The following is a 12,419-nucleotide window of genomic DNA, read 5'->3' as shown; positions in this document are numbered from 1 at the left end:
CTCCCGCGTTCCGTGGAATAGAGACCCAGCCTACTCAACCTCTCCCTGTAGCTCACATCCTCTAGTCCTGGCAACATCCTCGTAAATCTTTTCTGAACCCTTTTAAGCTTGACAATATCTTTCCTATAACACAATATTCTAAATGCGGTCTTACCAATGTTTTATACAACTGCAACATGACCTCCCAAAACTTCTGCTGGCCACACTAAACCCCCAGAATTTAGGCCATCCGGTCCATTCATTTTTCAGTACTTTAATTGATTGATATTAGTTGATTTCTTCCAATTAAATAGACCCTTGGTTGCCCAACTATTTCTATTTGTAGTTTATTTTACGGTGAAGTCAGATATAAAAGGTTTGTGTAAAATCTTATGTCGTTTTTACTTTTCTCTTGTAATAAAAGGAACTGCAGTTCCTAATTATATCCAAGATTAACACAAAATGCTGGAGTAAATAAGTGGGTCTGGCAACATCTCTGGGGAAAATGGACGATTTGTGGATGTTATATGTGAACTGTTTGGACAGCATGCTTAAGAAATCTTTTATATGTGACAATAATAAATCTAAACCTAATGTACATAGGACTTATTTTGCCATGAACTATTGTGGTTCTGCTTGTTTGATTGATAAAGATAAATTAGAAGAAATAAAGTTACTCATGGTGGGTATTGTAGAAGATGGTGTATGTTTTTTAGCAGTGTGCAGGAAAGAACTGCAGATGCTGGTTTAAATCGAAGATAGACACAACATGCTGGAGTACTTTTTGCCCCACACTCAAGGTCAGAGATCAGCAACACCAAACTATTCCAGGAATGGTTTCTTTCTACCTCTCCTGGGATACAGCGTGCACAGAAGTGCTGCCTTCCAGCTAGAAAGATAAATCTTTTCATTAGGTTAGACATAAAAAGCTGGAGTAACGGGTCGGATTTTCTCCAAGTTTTCTCCAGAGATGCTGCCTGACCCGTTGAGGTACTCCAGCTTTTTGTGTCTATCTTCGGTTTAAACTAGCATCTGCAGTTCCTTCCTACACATCTGTTCATCTGGTTATTGCCCATTTGGGGTGCCTGTCCTGGCCTACAGAAGCTCGCTATGAGGTTAATGGGTGAACACAGATTTACCCAATTTCTGTTTAAGAAAATAAATAAACACCTTCTCAGCCTCAACCAAATAACTGGCCTTGTAAATAACTGGGCTGTTTCAATTCTCTGCAACTTTCTCTCTCTCTCGTTGGAGATTCACACTGCCAAAAATATTTTCACAGGAGACATATGAATGGTACAATCTCTTGATCAAGATAATTAAATTCCAGAACACAAAGTTTGTAAATGACTTTTGTTCCATCTTCAACTCTAATAATTGACAAGATTCATTACAAATACAGATAGAACATATAGAATTGTGAGATGTGCTCATATTGGCATGAATCCTTAGAGCTGTAATGTACAAAAGGATTTGCCATTATTACACGTGTTGCATTTTGGACATAAATCTATGTAATTAATCTGCGGTCTTTATTAGAGATGAGTTGTATCACTGACATAATGCTGCAAATATTTTAAGGTCGTTGTAAAGAGACCTTAAATATTATATCCTGCCCAGTTGGAAGCACAGTCACTTCCAAATCTTTAATTTCTCAGGCCTGAAGTTGAAGCCATCCGAGAATGATAGGTTCTGACTGTCTTCGTTCTCAGCATGAAATCAAATTGGCTATTAATTGTTTTTTCTCTCAGCATTGGAATATGGGAAATCAGAAACATTTTCAGCATGGAAAACAAGCCTTTCATCCCTTATGAGTCCACGTTGACCTCAAAAAAGAAGCTAATCCCACTTCTGTGGATGCATTAGTAATAATCTTTCAAAACTCTTTAGATTCTGGAGTAGTTCCTGAGGATTGGCGGGTAGCAAACGTAACCCCACTTTTTAAGAAGGGAGGGAGAGAGAAAACGGGGAATTACAGACCAGTTAGTCTAACATCGGTAGTGGGGAAACTGCTAGAGTCAGTTATTAAAGATGGGATAGCAGCACATTTGGAAAGTGGTGAAATCATTGGACAAAGTCAGCATGGATTTACAAAAGGTAAATCATGTCTGACGAATCTTATAGAATTTTTCGAGGATGTAACTAGTAGCGTGGATAGGGGAGAACCAGTGGATGTGGTGTATCTGGACTTCCAGAAGGCTTTCGACAAGGTCCCACATAAGAGATTTGTTTACAACTTTAAAGCACACGGCATTGGGGGTTCAGTATTGATGTGGATAGAGAACTGGCTGGCAAACAGGAAGCAAAGAGTAGGAGTAAACGGGTCCTTTTCACAATGGCAGGCAGTGACTAGTGGGGTACCGCAAGGCTCAGTGCTGGGACCCCAGCTATTTACAATATATATTAATGATCTGGATGAGGGAATTGAAGGCAATATCTCCAAGTTTGCGGATGACACTAAGCTGGGGGGCAGTGTTAGCTGTGAGGAGGATGCTAGGAGACTGCAAGGTGACTTGGATAGGCTGGGTGAGTGGGCAAATGTTTGGCAGATGCAGTATAATGTGGATAAATGTGAGGTTATCCATTTTGGTGGCAAAAACAGGAAAGCAGACTATTATCTAAATGGTGGCCGACTAGGAAAAGGGGAGATGCAGCGAGACCTGGGTGTCATGGTACACCAGTCATTGAAAGTGGGCATGCAGGTGCAGCAGGCAGTGAAGAAAGCGAATGGTATGTTAGCTTTCATAGCAAAAGGATTTGAGTATAGGAGCAGGGAGGTTCTACTGCAGTTGTACAGGGTCTTGGTGAGACCACACCTGGAGTATTGCGTACAGTTTTGGTCTCCAAATCTGAGGAAGGACATTATTGCCATAGAGGGAGTGCAGAGAAGGTTCACCAGACTGATTCCTGGGATGTCAGGACTGTCTTATGAAGAAAGACTGGATAGACTTGGTTTATACTCTCTAGAATTTAGGAGATTGAGAGGGGATCTTATAGAAACTTACAAAATTCTTAAGGGGTTGGACAGGCTAGATGCAGGAAGATTGCTCCCGATGTTGGGGAAGTCCAGGACAAGGGGTCACAGCTTAAGGATAAGGGGGAAATCCTTTAAAACCGAGATGAGAAGAACTTTTTTCACACAGAGAGTGGTGAATCTCTGGAACTCCCTGCCACAGAGGGTAGTCGAGGCCAGTTCATTGGCTATATTTAAGAGGGAGTTAGATGTGGCCCTTGTGGCTAAGGGGATCAGAGGGTATGGAGAGAAGGCAGGTACGGGATACTGAGTTGGATGATCAGCCATGATCATATTGAATGGCGGTGCAGGCTCGAAGGGCCGAATGGCCTACTCCTGCACCTAATTTCTATGTTTCTATGTTTCTATGTTTCTCAGATCTTGGTTCATAGTTTATAGGATACAGCTTTATAGGTATTTTTTAAATGTGAAATAGAATTGTGGCTCCACCATTGCCTGGTCCATCACTGATACTGACATCCTCACCATCGAAAGGATCTCATAGCTAAAAATTTCCAAGGCCAGCAACGTCATTGTAAATGTACTGTGCACCCCATTTGTATGGTTTACTTTATGTTTCATAAGGTTCAAGTATGACCTCTTGTCCTGGCCACAGCCAAAAATGCAAGTAATCTATGTCATTTTAAACAACTTATCTACCTGTCCTGTGTCCCAGTCTGAAGAAGAGTCTTGACCCAAAACATCACCTATTCCTTTTCTCCAAAGATGTTGCCTGACCCGCTGAGTTACTCTGGCATTTTGTGTCTATCTTCGGTGTAAACCAGCATCTACAGTTCCTTACTATACATGTACTGTGACCTTTCTGAATTCTAAGATTCTTCTGTTCCTCCACACGTTATTTTGCCATTTATTATACATTTAGTCAGGGAGTCATTCCACATGGAAACAAACCCTTCAGCACAACTTATCCATGCCAACCAAGATGCCCCATCTAAGCTTGCCCCAATTCCCCATGTTTGGCCCACATCCCTCTAAACGCTTCGTATTCACATACCTGTGCCTTGTATCATTTGCCTAGTCTGCCCTTCTCAAATGTATTAGGTTTCACTTCTCCAGAATGAATTATATTTGCCACTTTTCTTTATCCTAAGTGCTTTGTTGATGTCTTCTTTTAGCCTGGAACGTCCAATTTGTCAGCCAATGCTGCTATCATCTGCAAGTTCTTAATCGCAGCTCCTATATTTATGTCCAAATCATTAATATATATGCCATTAACAAATACAAATACCACTACTGTTTTTGGAGAAAATTTTCTTAAGTTATCAGCATGGCATTTGTTCAGATATGTGAACATGTCTGCATGGAAATCGGATATTGCCCTTATCTTAATGCTCAATCCAGTGACCCTTGAAAGATCACCAAATTGTAAATAAAATCTTCAAAACATATCATAAGCATGAGTTTCACCAATTACTCTGCTGAAATGCAATCGACAGCTGTTGTCTGAAGAGATTGCAGGTGCCACATCTTTCTGCTAGGATTTTTGGTAAACAGGTTCCCAGCTGTAAAGACCTCTCCATGTGGCTGGCACAGCAGACCAGCATAAAAATCAGCCATTGAGATGAGGAAATCCATGGGACATTAAGATACAGATTGTAAGTATGGATGACCAAACAGTCATCTTTCCCACAGATCCCACAACAGGCAGCACAGAATGAGTCTTGTGCTTCAAATGACCCAGAATGACTTCAAGGCATGGAATCATCAGACTGCAGTGATCACAGCATCTGTCTCAGCTGTGCACAGCTGAATAAGCATTATGATGTTCAGCAATGATGTGTGAAATACACACAGCAATGAAACCTCATGGAGGTTGTCAAGGCAGGCAAGTACACATTGTCTTCACAGTGGAGTCCCTTTAATTCATTTCTTTTTGGAGAAATGCTTTCTTGCTTTTTGTTTAAGAAGGAACTACAGATGCTGGAAAATCGAAGGTAGACAAAAATGCTGGAGAAACTCAGCGGGTGTAGCAGCATCTATGGAGTGAAGGAAATAGGCAACGTTTTGGGCTGAAACCCTTCTGCAGACATTCTTCAGGCTTTCTTGCTTTACTTGGAATTTAAAATAAAGATCACTTTTGCTGCAACTTTGTCAGCAAGGAGAAAAATGGGCATTATACAGATGTAATGACAGCATGCATGCGATTGATGCAGGGTAAATACCAGTAGTGTTACATTGAAAGAACCTGGTCCAATTTTGCAATGGGTAGCACACCACAGAAATAGATTGTTTTTGTATAAAATTGTCACTAAACATGATTCCTGAAATTAAAAAGTGGTGTTTTGTGCTTCGTATCAAGGCTATCATATTCTCAGCTTCATATAATGAGTTTAGAATGTTTTTATCTATTGAAGGTGCTAATTTATTTTATGGATTGTGGCTATTATCAAAATTATGTCAATATTTTGGAAAAAGACTCCCTTTATTTTGAATCTTGTGTGCAAGAGCCAGCCTTGATCCCTTCATATACAAGCAAGATATTACCTTCAAGCAAGATCTGGTAGTAGCTTCCAATAAAACAATCCACAAATTGTTGCTAGTTTGCATAAAACAGAGGCAAGGCATTTTTCAATGTTGTATGTGGATGTGCCCATCACGTGGGTTGCAATGCCATCCTAGCATTTTCATTCTTTGCACAATCGGCTTCTTTAATTGCTCAGAAGCAGCTTGATTTTACCCTAAACAGTTTTCAGGCTGCAGGCATGGAATCAAGAACGATAGCTTTTTACTGATTCAGTCAATGTTTCTTATCAGTTAAAGCCATTTTGTTGTGAAATTTGAATAACTTCAGATTAAACTTGTATAAATCAGGAGTAAGGACTTCTTCTGATTTTGTATATTGGCAGTGTACAGAATGTTCAAAATAGTACAGGTCACTGGTGAGGACTGTTTCATATGATCTTTAATCATCTCTATAACTTTAAAACATCATTGTGTGTGTGTGTGTGTGTGTGTGTGTGTGTGTGTGTGTGTGTGTGTGTGTGTGTGTGTGTGTGTGTGTGTGTGTGTGTGTGTGTGTGTGATTATATTTTCGCCAAAACGCTACGCGGTAACTATAACATTTTTTACATATTCTGACTCACATTTTCCGCCTCTAAGCAGTGATCAGCTTCACTTAAGATTTGATGCTAAATTTCACGACTTATTGGTGATTAAAGTTTAAAAAAAGACAAAACTGCTTCGACTTTTAAGCTTTGACTGATGACGTCACAATGAGGTCGGCGGGCACGATGGCTCGGGTCGGCGCCCGTTTCACACACAGAATATTCCACGAGCTGCGAGTGACATCAGGGGGAGGGCTGCATTTCAATGAACATTCCAGCTTTTTCTGACCCAGGCTTCTACCCGTGACGCCCTGGCGGGGGTTTTACGCGGCCATCAAAGAGGCATCGAAACCGCAGCGGCGTGAGGCATCGCGACGGTCAGGCCTCGCAGCGGCTGTGAGCATCGTGACGGTCAGGCCTTGCGGCGGCTGTGGTGGGGTCCGGGCCTATCGGTTGGCCCGGCGGGAGTTGAGATGGGGTTGCTGTTTCTTCTCCATGCTAGCTGTGGGCCTGCGGCCGCTGGTGTCGGTCTGGGCCTGTCGGTTGGCCCGGTGGGAGTTGAGCTGGGGTTGGCGCCCCAGGCCCACAGCCAGCGCGGAGAAGTAGCGGCAACCTCAGCTTAAAAAGGCAGACAACACCCCGCCGGGTTATTCACACCCTCCTCTCCCTCCCCCTGCCCCCTCCCCACTTGGTCTATATCTCTCTAAATCTCTCCTTGCCTTCCGTGGGGGCTATGGGTGAGTGGTGTAATATTGCTTTGGGGGACCAGGCCTCCCGTGTGATAGGGACCCAACAGGTTCTAGTTGGTCTAATTAGTATTAAAAACAGAAAGTGCTAGGAATACTCAGTGGTTCAGGCAGCATCTGTGGAAAGAGAAACAGTTAACATTTTAGGTTATAAATTGTTCAACTGAACAGGTCATAGAGAAAAATTGTGGGTTTTGTAAAATGGGTGCAAGAAAGGAATGTAAGATTTTTAAATAATAATTGGTGACAGTTGGCTCATTGCACAGGACATTGGCTTTTTGAACCTATGTGCTCTATGACTCTCAATAACTGTACCTGGTGCTCAGTGTAAGCTGAGCGACTATTACAATCTATCTATACATAAGTAAAACTCTGATCTTGTTCTCTTCCGGTTTGCGCGGTCTTTCTGTTTGCACAAAAACGGTATGCGATAGTGCTGTGATATTTCTCCAGCTCACTCACCGTTCTCCTGTGCTGTGAGTGCACCAAGTTTTTTTAGCAGTGGAAGTTGGAAGTTTTTTTCCGATCGGTGGTCTATTGTAAAAGTTAGCGATGTTTAGAAATGTTAAAAACCGCGCGTGCGCAGATCGATCTCCTCTGCTGCCAGTCAGCCCCGCTTGGATTGGTCTCTTCTCCAGTTACTCCCCGGGACGGCCCGCCCCTTCCTGTGCCATCGTGTCTTTACTGGAGCTGAGGATGGCCGGCGGAGGTTGTCAACCGGCCACAATTTTTGGAGGGACCTGAACCCGCACGGCCTGGCTCGTCGCGGGAGATGTCTCAAAACGGAAAGCGGAGAATCTAATCCCAGCAGAGGAGGACGTCTATCTCCCGCTGCAAGTCCCAAATGCACCGCCATCGCACCGCCATCTCCAGCCCCTTCCCCTCTGGTTCCCCTCGCTGGCTCCTGCCCCCCTCCCCGTGATACCCCCCACATTCCCCGTCTTTTCGCCGAACTCTCTCCCCCCCTGACCACACCACCCCCCCTCCCCCGCCCGCACACCCCCCTCGCTCCCACATACCTCTCCCCGCCCGCACACCCCGCGCCCACACAGCCCCCTCCCCCCTCCCCCCACACCCCTCCTCCACCCACACCCACTTCTCCCCACAACCTGCCCCCACATTCCCCTCCCCTCGGCCCCACACCCCTCCCCCCACAACCCCCCCACCCACACACCCCCCTCCCCCCACAACCCACACCCCCCCCTTCCCCCACAACCCCTCCCGCGTACACACCCTCCTCCCCCTTCGCCCACACACTCCCCTCCCCCCACAACCCCCTGCCCCCACAACCTAACCTCACCCACCCGCTCCCACACCCCGTGCCTGAACAATTAGGGGCTATGGGTGAATGGTGGAATATGGATTGAGGAATGGGTTGCATTGGGGGACCAGACCTTATGTGTGACTGGGTGCCACTTAGTCTAGTAGTTGGTTAAAATCTTGTACCACCACAGTTCTGCTGTATCCTGGAGCTTGTTGTTAATGCCTGCACTGCAATATTTGGATATGGGCCCGACAGATTGGACTTTCAGTTGCAGCATCATGCTATAGTATTTCCATCATATCACATTTATTTTGCTCAGGTGGGAGATTAAATATCTGGCACCACGGTAATGTTAGGGAAGGTACGACAATGTAGCACAGAAACAGACCCTTAGGCCCACGATGTCAGTGTCAAACATGATGCCAAGTTAGATATATCCCTTCTGCCTGCATGTGATCCAAAAGGTAAGGACTAGGGGGACTTTGTCCCTGAAGCATCTTTTGGGGGCTTGACCTGGCATGGATGGCCTGCTGCGGAAGAAGCTGTTGCTCCCCTGATCTGACATCAGGATAGAATAGCAGAGCAAAGGCCACATTTTTAAACACAGCCCTGCTTTTGTCAAAATTACAGTCAATCTGATTAGGTTGTGACCTAATCCCATTTTAACTGGCTTCAACTGGATGGAACAAATTCAAATTGACTTTCAGCAGATGATTATTAGGATCCTTCTTACAAGCAGTGAAACACACAGAGTAAATTGTTATTGAATCATTTATACTTTAAGACCTCATTGGTATGGTGAAACACACAGGCATGATAGTATGGGTCGGTTGCTGCCATGAATTTTGTGTGTAGTTTAAAGATACAGCGCGGAAACAGGCCCTTTGGCCCATCGAGTCCACGCCGACTAGCAATCCCCGCACATTAACGCTACCCTACACACACTAGGGACAATGTTTACACTTATAACAAGCCAATTAACCTACAAACCTGTATGGCTTTAGATTGTGGGAGGAAACCGAAGATCTCGGAGGAAAACCACGTGGTCACGGGAGAATGTACAAACTCCGTACAGACAGCACCCGTAGTCAGGATCGAACCGAGATCTCCTGTGCCGCAAGCGCTGTAAGGCACTACCGCTGCGCCACCGTGCTGCCATGGACAATGTCGGGTTACTGCACTCCAAATTATAATCATCTGCATTCAAAGTGGCAGTGTATGGCCATTTTTAAAGATTTCAGCAAAGCTATCGATCTGAGCAAGCAGTTCAATGGGCTTCTGTTTGATTTAGTTGTTACAGTGTTCATGTCACTACAAGGAACTTTATGGCCCAAATCTTTACCAGATTAACTTTATGAGGATTTGGTTCCTGATCAAGACAATAATATTTCTGCAGTCTATGCTGTGATATTCATTATCATTTTAGATTGTAATGTTATAAATGAAGTACTTTGTGCTTCGTTTAGATAAATAGATTTAATATTGAAGTTTGAAGAATGTTTAGTAGTATTTTATGAGAAGTTGAGACACAGCAGTAAATGTTTTGATCACAGTGTTTTCTCTACCTCATATCTCCAACTTATCTTGCACAAGTCAGGGAAGATAAATTGGATATATGAAGCAGGAAAAATATTGTGGATCTTTGGGATACAGAATGCCAGTATTCGAGCTATTCGTAAGAGTCCATTGTCTAAATTTATATTCCCAACATTGTAAGAACAGTATATGATAAATTGTAAATATGGTCGTTTGTTTAGAAAGGTCAAGAAAGCTTGTAAACACAGTTATTCCCCGCCTAGTTTCTCCATTTTCCTTTGATCATTTTCTGTTTTCTAAAGCCCCTGTCCCATTTAGGAAACCTGAACAGAAACCTCTGGAGACTTTGCGCCCCACCCAAGGTTTCCGTGAGGTATCGGAGGTTCCCAGAGGTTTTGGTCACTCTCCCTAATGGTGAAAAGTGGTTTCCGCGTAATCGAGGCTTCTTCTATGTTCCTGCGATTATTTTTAAAAAACAAAAAACGGCCTCGATTAAAAATAGGTTGCCGTTTGGTCGAAGCCAGTGGAGTGGGGTCGCTATTTACTTACAGGCAATCGAAGGCAATCTCCTTCGCAGACCGGCCATTTTGTTTAGCTCATTGGAGTTTTCAGCAAAGATCCTGTAGGATCTTTGGTTTTCAGGAAGTGGAAGTCCTTGATGTTGATTTTGATCCGTGATGTTGAAGGCGTTAGAAGTCGCACTTAACTTCAATCCAGCGATGCAATCGACCAGCACCTTTTCAAAAAAAAGGTAACGGAAGCGCAGACCAAATATTTTTCATCAATTTGTAGTCCGAGCAAATACCTCGGACAACCAATACAAACCTGCATTTTAATCCCCCCCCCCCCAGCCTCCGGAACCTCCCCAGCCCCCTCCAGGGATGTGGTCTAGGGTGGAGCTATTCCCAAACCAAGCTGTGATGCATTCCGATAAATTGCTTTCTATGGCGCATCTGTAGAGGTTGATGAGAATTGTTGGGGACATGTTGAACTTCCCCAACCTACCAATGGCCCTGTCCCACGGTACGAGTTCATTCCAAGAGCTCTCCCGAGTGTAAAAAAAATCAAACTCGTGGTAAGCACGGAGAATGAACGTAGCGGGTACGTCGGAGCTCGGGGACGTCTCTTGGCGGCTCGTAACTCTAACGGCAGGTACTCGGGAAGACTCGCTAATGGCAGGTAAGCACGGGAAGACTCATGAAGATTTTTCAACGTTGAAAAATGTCCATGAGTGCTCCGAGTACTGACGAGTGGCCATTACTGTAAATCTCTTGGAAGAGCTCTTGGAATGAATCGTACCGTGGCACAGTGCTTTTATTAATTAAAGATGTTGGTGTGCTGTTTTGGTGATAGTTTCAATGTGGCTGGTCCAGGACAAATTGCTGGTAATATTTCTAACCTCAGGGCCTGTGAATGTCTAGGATAGACATACCCTTTGAGTCTCCAGGGCACTTGCCCCTCCCTCCACCTCCACCCCCCCCCCCCTCTCTCTCTCCCCCCCCCCCCCCCACCGCCCCCATCCCTGAACAATCCTTTCATCAAATATTCTGAACCCGTACCCTGTCCACGAGAAATGCTGTGCCTTTTTATCTAACCCCCCCCCCAAAAAATTCTCATCCCAACCTTAGTGCTCCACCCCCCACCTCCACCATGATAGCCCTCATTCTTCCAACCTCTACTAAGATCTTGATTGCTGCGTTGTACACAGTCTCCACCATTACAAGTATGCTTCCATTGTGAAAATACGTAATACTGGATAGGTTGTGAAATGACCCTTGGGGTGTTTAGGGTGCACAGGAATTTTGTGGGCAATGATTTCAATGATATTGTTTGATGGAATGGTCTTGAAAAGATGCAGCGAATTTGGGAAGAAAAACTTAATTGAGCACTGCGAGGAAAGGAGGTGATGTTAGACATAAAATGTTGAAGTAACTCAGCGGGTGAGGCTGCATCTCTGGAGAGAAGGAATGGGCAACGTTTCGGGTCAAGACCATTCTTCAGTCTGAAGGATTTAAACCAGCATCTGCAGTTCTTTCTTACACAGGGATGGGAGACGATATTGAACTTTTAACCATACCTGCTACAGTGCAACCTGAATGAATTTTGTTGTGACCATCGTTTAGCCTGTAATCATCCTTGCTCCTTCACCGTCAAAGTGGGTCCTTGAAATGTCTTGTTTCTAATGTTTTTTTGCTTTGGTGCCTTGGTTTTGTTTGCAATTATGTTGAAAACAAAATTGAAGTAGAGACAACACTTGGAGGAATAATAAACTCAAGTATATATGCTGCAGGCAGTAAAGCACTTCACTTGAATGTCTTCAAATATATCCCAGTGTGCCTCATGCTCTTCATATTCTCATCTAAATGACATATATTAGTAATATTTAAACATTTGATAAAACTACAACTGTCTTTTTGAAAGTCGCTCCAATTATGAACTGTAATTGCCTTAATAAATCAGTGGGAAGAAGCGTCATCATGTTCAGTTTGTTGCAAATCTAACAACCCGCTGCAATCCACTCTGGAGTCTTGTGGGTGAATTGACACTCACCAAGAGAGCTATCGCAAGGTGAGATTTTTGGGGCTCCTTGTGGATTGCAGGAAGGATTAATGAACCACACAAAATGCTTTTGACAAGAAATTGTTTACCAACACAATTCCGCAGTTAATATACATTTGTTCAGAATGTAATTTTAAAATAGCATTCTGACTATTTCCTTTGCAAATTCCAATCATAGTTATAAGATTGGTAATCAAATACAAGTTGCATTTTACACCTGAGGAATAAGAGCATCATACGGCTGTTTATTGTTTTGT

At 43.8% G+C, this 12,419-nt stretch overlaps 1 protein-coding gene across 1 annotated transcript in view; it reads left to right on the top strand.

The window, feature by feature from the left end:
- The window catches only part of ksr2 (kinase suppressor of ras 2), a 393,381-nt gene that overhangs the window by 253,231 nt on the left and 127,731 nt on the right, over window positions 1-12,419 (top strand). The window lies entirely within an intron of this gene.

Source organism: Amblyraja radiata, chromosome 25, assembly GCF_010909765.2.
Source record: "Amblyraja radiata isolate CabotCenter1 chromosome 25, sAmbRad1.1.pri, whole genome shotgun sequence".
In the NCBI taxonomy this organism is placed as follows: domain Eukaryota; kingdom Metazoa; phylum Chordata; class Chondrichthyes; order Rajiformes; family Rajidae; genus Amblyraja; species Amblyraja radiata.
Note: the sequence above shows the minus strand (reverse complement) of the source record. Positions and strands in the feature narration are given on the sequence as shown.